This window comes from Bactrocera latifrons, unplaced genomic scaffold (genome assembly GCF_001853355.1).
Source record: "Bactrocera latifrons isolate USDA-ARS-PBARC rearing strain unplaced genomic scaffold, ASM185335v1 scaffold_110, whole genome shotgun sequence".
NCBI classification, from domain to species: Eukaryota; Metazoa; Arthropoda; class Insecta; order Diptera; family Tephritidae; genus Bactrocera; species Bactrocera latifrons.
In genome coordinates, this window is record NW_017534520.1 from 695142 (window position 1) to 701434 (window position 6293).

General features: G+C 35.1%; 1 protein-coding gene across 10 annotated transcripts in view; it reads right to left on the reverse strand.

Annotated features, from left to right (window-relative positions):
* The window catches only part of LOC108973496 (mucin-19), a 243468-nt gene extending 240105 nt beyond the window's left edge, over nucleotides 1-3363 (reverse strand). For all 10 annotated transcript variants that reach the window (XM_018940866.1, XM_018940843.1, XM_018940877.1 and 7 more), the window contains exon 1: nucleotides 2512-3363. The gene's annotated coding sequence lies outside the window, so the exon portion shown is untranslated. The remainder of the gene's footprint in view (nucleotides 1-2511) is intronic.
* Between the last annotated feature and the right edge of the window lie 2930 nt (nucleotides 3364-6293).

The window sequence follows — 6293 nt, forward strand, 5'->3', positions numbered from 1 at the left end:
TAAGAAAATCAGTTTTAAAACTGTTTTCGTCTTAGTCTATAAAATAATCAGTAATTATTTCTTTTGGCTGCTTATTAAAACTATTTCAAAATTTTCGGGACTAACCAAATTTTTCATTTTCTCAGAGAAGCAATAAATCCATATTTTCAAATTTTTTCAAATTTTTTTTTTACTTATTTTTGTTTAAGATAAACCAGGATTCAAAAAAAAACATTACCGTGATTGCTAACCTGGTATCAAATGATTTATATTGGGTCGCTTTCTATATACTTTAATTTTTTAGTACAATTAAAAAAAATATTGTGTAATTTAAATGGTCGCATTAGACAAATTTAATCCTGCGGCAATATCTCGAGTTATTATTCAACGATCTGCATTGATTAACGAATTTATTTATCAACATCGGCTTCAAGGTGCTTCCTCAAGTTCGAAATTGCAGACAGGAAATTTGTTGTTTGGTCAACACATCTTCGCTATACACATCACATCATTTCCGCCTGGCTTTAACTTCATTTTTACCTTTATTATAATAAAAAAGTAAAATAAGCCGAAAATGCCCTTTCTTCTTCCACCTTTGATTAGGCAAGAAACAACAAATATTCCATGAAATTTAAGAAATTTTTTTACAAACAAGCCTCACTATATTAACTGTAGTAAATCGGTAAAGAGGTTAAGTGTGGAGTAGGCTGTGATAAAATTCAATAATATCAGTTGTTGACATCTTATAAAATTTCTTAGTGAACGACCCAATATTATGCTCTATTTATTTATTAAGAGTGATTAAATTTCAGATTTTATTTCATTATACTGCTATTTTTTTATATTTAATATATATAATTGTTATTTATCGTATTTCATAATTGTAAATTATTTGAATTCTTTTAATTCATTATTTTACTTTATTAACATATTTTATTATTAAGTCTAAATAATTGTGATTTACTTTGTAATGTCCTTGGTGTTTTTATAGGGTTTTTGTATTTTATTTTAATTTATTCTATTAGATCTTTAAAATATTGTCCTAAATTCTCAAGTTGATCGCAGTAATAGTTTTTGACAAATAGTTTCCTTTGAACATCTTACAAAACTTTTACAAACTATGTATCTTTGGAAAAATTAAAATATTGGTTTTTTGTATAGAGTCTGGTAAATCCATCTAACTCCTTAATTTACACTTTTTTTATACTATCCTTTTATTTTCAGGTTTCATTTATTTTTTATTGACAACCGAGTTTAATTTTGTATATAAGTTTTTAGATATAATATTTTAATTATTAACTATTGTTGATTGGTCTAAAGTTTTTAATTTTCTTTTTTTTGCATTTTGGGCGGGTTTTTATTTGAAATATATTAGGTTTTCAAAAAAGTCTTGTGGTATTTTCGCTACTTAGCGCTGAGAGCGCGTAGTTCTAGTTTTATTCGTCGCATCGGGTCATGCTATATCTTTTTGGAAAGCCCACGCGCTAACAAGTGTTTGATTGATTGTCGTTTCTTTTAAGTCGTTCGTGAGTTATAGCGTCGCAAATATGGAGCAAAATAAAGAGAAAATACGGCATATTTTACAGTACTAGTACGATAAAGGCAAAAATGCATCTCAAACCGCCAATAAAATTTGTCCAGTTTATGGACCCGATACAGTTTCCATGTCCACCGCACAACGATGGTTTCAACGTTTTCGTTCTGGTGTAGAGGTGGTCGAAGATGCGCCACACTCCGGAAGGCCTGTCGTCCAAAATTGCGATAAAATCGCTGAATTGGTCGAAAGAGACCGGCATAGTAGCAGCCGCAGCATCGGTCAATAACTGGGCATGAGTCATCAAAAAAAATTGTATGAACAATTGAAAATTCATTAAAAAAATACCGGTAATATACCGCAAGACTTTTTTGACAACCAATATATTTAAAAAAAAATCTACATTCTTAACTTGTCTGGCGTAGTGCTTTGATTATTTTAGTTTATATATTTTGACTATTAATTTGTGTTCAATTACTTAAAATACTTTCATTTCCGAAATTTTTTTGCATGAATAATATTAATTTTTTGTTTATATTTAATTTTTGTAGGTGAGGAATCTTTTCTTTTGAATTAAGGTGTTTTTTATATTTTATTTATTTTAACTCTTATTAAATTTGTTTTTTTTTTGACTTTGGAATTTTTTAAAGAACTATATTATTTGGGTATATATTTTTATTAATTAAAATGCACTGTTTATTCAAAATAATTTTTGGAATGTCTCTTTTTTCAACTTCTTCGGCGGCATTTATCATTTTTATTCCATTAATAATGTCCTATTGCATTATTCTATAGTATCATTGGAAGAAAAAAGTATTTCAATTCATGTATTATTTGTTTTAATTTGTTGTTCGTACTCTTAACTTTCCATTGAAACAAACCCAATAATAAACTTTCTAAGCAAAACAAAAACTGTAAAACAAAAACGTGCCGAATTCTAATCATAAATCAATGAAAGAAATCGAAGAAACAAAAGCTACTATTGTTAAATTTATTACCGTTATATAGTAAATATCGTCGCAATACAATTTTAGCTTAGCCGGTTTTTAGTGTAACTCATTTGTTGCTGGGAGAGCGCAATATAAAACGTTTGCTTTGTTGTTGTTGCTAATTAATATTTGCACAGCACTAAATGTTAGAACACTTTTTTCGCATTTAACTTGGCAAGCAGATAACGACTTCGGGCGATTTTTTTTTTTTGAAAAATTTTGTTTTTTATCTGCTTTTAAAAATTCAACTTTTGCACAATTCCAGTGGAAATGACGTTGTTGGAAAATGTAAAACGCGCGCGCGAAATTCGCAACTTCAATTTCTGTTTGTTTTACACATTTATTTACATATACATTTATTTGTATATTTATTCAGCGCTTCCGACACACGGCGCCACGAAAATTTCGTTTTTATTTACTTTGAACGCTTCGAGCGGCGATCGACTAGCGAAGACAACGACTAATTCACTTTGTGGAGCAGCGAAAGACTTTCAGCGAAAATTTCGTGCAACACCAGCTGGCGCGTTGTTGGAGCGATACGCTTTAATTTTTTTCCAATAACACTTTCGTGTAGCCTAGCTATGGTTACAACAACAATTGGCTGTTGTTTGACTTTATTTACTACAAAATTTTTCCTTTCCAAATATCGAAATAAACAAACGCGGCGGTGGGTGGGGAGACACGTTTTACGCTGGCGCTGCTACTAGAAGCGTTAAAATACAAGCGAATAATTTATTTGATTTTTTGCGGGGAGGCTAGGATTTCAAAAATTTTTAACTTTATGGTTTGGATTATTTTTTCTTCACACAAAAATTTCACACGACGAGAACGCAACAAATACGCAAAAAGCTGTGCAGTGCTCGGCGCCTGTTCACAGACTGAATTCAAGTGCGCCAGCAGCGCGCCGGATTGGGCAGCAGCAGGCAAGGAAACAGCTAAAGCAGCGAACCACAGCAGCGGTGCTCAGCAATTGGCGCTCACAGGGAGAGCGCGCCCGCTGTCTGGCGGAAGAGCGGCAGCAACAGCAACTGCAGAGAATGAGCAGCAACTGCAGTAAATGAGGAGCTGGAGGCACGGTCAGCGCCGTCGACACCATAGTAGTCTTGCAAAGGAAATGCAGTCAGCAAGTGAACGCAGTCGACGGCAGCAAGCGCGGAGAGTTGCCGACCAGCAACAAGAGTCTGACATGCAGGCAGCTGCTTGGCTAGCAGTAAGTGGGTAAGCGGGCAGCAAACGAGCCAAGTCAACCACTATGTAGCCACGAAAAGCGCTGCAAAGCAGAGCAAGCGAACAACACACATGTGGATGTAGGCATGTGTGTTTGGTTGCTCGCGTTCTTTAAGGCTCGCATTGGACCAACTAGCGCTCGGCAACGAAGCGAAAGACCGCACAGTCAAACAGCGAGGTAATCAACTTGTCCAACAACGCTTACGGAAGAGAGCCGTCACACACACATGTCGCTGCCTCTGTCTACGACTTGTTCTTTGACTTCGTCTGCAATTGCTTCGCTAAAGCGGCACGAAACAGTCAAGCATGCGAATATCTATAAGGTACACGCCGCATATGGTGTAGCTGGTTATTTGGTACGACGCAACGTCGTTTGGAAGTGATAAATACGATTGCAGGCAGAGCGCAAACGAGTGAGAGCATATGGAAGAGAGCCCTTAAATGTATCAAATACGTGAAGCGAGCGTGTGATTATTGTTGATTGCTGAGTTGGAGCAAAGACTGGTTGATTGCTGGTGTTTGAGGCGCTCAGCGAGCACGTCGGCCACGAGGAAGCTGACTTCACTCACAATAACAATGCTGTATGGACGGCATGGAATCAGCTGTGCGGCGGTGTGGGTTTGTAGACTGTGTTAGTGGCAACGGAGGGGGGGTAGGCAGGCTAAGAAAGCACCACATGTATGTATTGTGGAGTACCCCAAAGTTGTTGAAGAACGCGTAGAGACTCAAAGTCGGTGGCCTTTTTGTGGTGCTTGCTTGTGAGTCACAGTTTTTTCCATTTCAAGCAATATCTTTTAGAGTAACTACGCTCGTAAACGTATTTTATAGAGTCTTCTCAAGAGAGAGACAAAAGCAGCGAGTAGTCATACGGCAACGGTAAAGTAATGCGATGAGGTAAGAAATAGTAAATATCTAACTGTAATCTAATTAGATTTGTAATGCGAAAGAGCAAGAGTGTGTGTGTTAGTAAAGTGAAAGAATTCATAACAATGAATCTATTTTCTACTTCGATTGCCAATAGTGTTGATAAATTAGCAATGGCATGTGATGTACCTATGATAAACCAATGTTTACATCCACGAATACATATGTACATAAGTAGCTTCTGAAGGCACATAGTGGCGGTAGAAGAAACATATGATTTAAGGTTACCCTTCCGTCTGGGCCACCCAGATTGCTGCTCGCAGGTCTCTTATGGCGAAATAATATCTTTCGGGTTAACCCTTTCGCGAGCTTATTATAATAATAATCACTAATTGCCTGAGTCAGTATGATGTTTATGACCAAATGTTCCTTCAGTAATTTCTGAAGTTGTTTACTTGAGTATTCATTGCACTTTTTCCATAATTAAAATTTCCCATATGTTGCTCTTGCTCTTTCTCTTGACCTCTTAATTTAATTTGTGCAAAGGAAGCACCATCGACTTCTATGTAAACATACGCTTTTCTTTATAAAGACCAGAAAATAACGAGTGGTAGTAGAATAGCAACGAGTAGCAGCTATACCGTAGAAAGGACTACTGTTAAACAGTAATCATCCACTCTCTTATTCTGCTTAAGAGAGTTCGTATGTCATGAAGGTACAAGAAATGTTAATTTTCCAGGATTAAATGAGAGCATACAGGATTCTAGTGAAAACTGAACTGAACTGATTACCATTGAGTATTACAAAAATCGGAAAGCGGGGATTATATCAGGTTCTGTGGGTTTCTAGGTCTAAGTTCTAGGTACATTCATATGACGCTTTTAAGACGAAGTATACGATTGATTTAGAGTTTACTCTTAATTAAAGCAATTTGTTGCTTTCAGAATCATATTCTTCGCAGTTTCAGAAATCCGTGTAACCTTTGCTTTAAAATACTTGATCGTTAGTTTGATATATGGATGCATTTTGTTTCGTTTATAACCAATATATCCAGAAATATCCGAACCATGGGGCTAGTTTCTAAAGTTCTGGTGTTTCATCGATACTATCGGTATACATCTATCAGATCATACCTCTTTTCCTTCCCTTTTATATGGTCTTTCTTACACAACTTATATATGGTCTAAGGTCTCGGCCAATTGAAGTCTCTTGTATTATATGGCAACAAATTGTTTACACTTTATGTTCATAAAAATCAAAGTTTCTTTGCTCCTTTGCTTTAACAAATAAGTCTAACATTCTTTTTGAACTACTTATATAAGCGCCTTTTTATATCCTTTTCGTCCAATCGATACAAAATTTTCTTGTCTATCTGGCTTGAGGAAAGAACTTATAATATAATTTAAACTTCTTATAAGCTTTGTTGTTGTTTTGGTAGCGGCAAAATTCTGCCGAATTGTCTTCTTAGTCGAAATTTTTACCAGAAAATAGATAATCAAGTCGAAATGAAACCTTGAAGCGTTTTCAGTATTTTGAAGAAATGCTTATAGTTTAAAGTCCTGAAATGTAGAGGGATAGGAATATTAAAAGGACGAATTAATTAATTGAGTGGATCTATTAAAACTGGTCAATATTAAAGGAGGTTTAAAGTTTGATGACTCTTTTACGAGAGATTTCCTTCTTTAATATGATGTAAATAC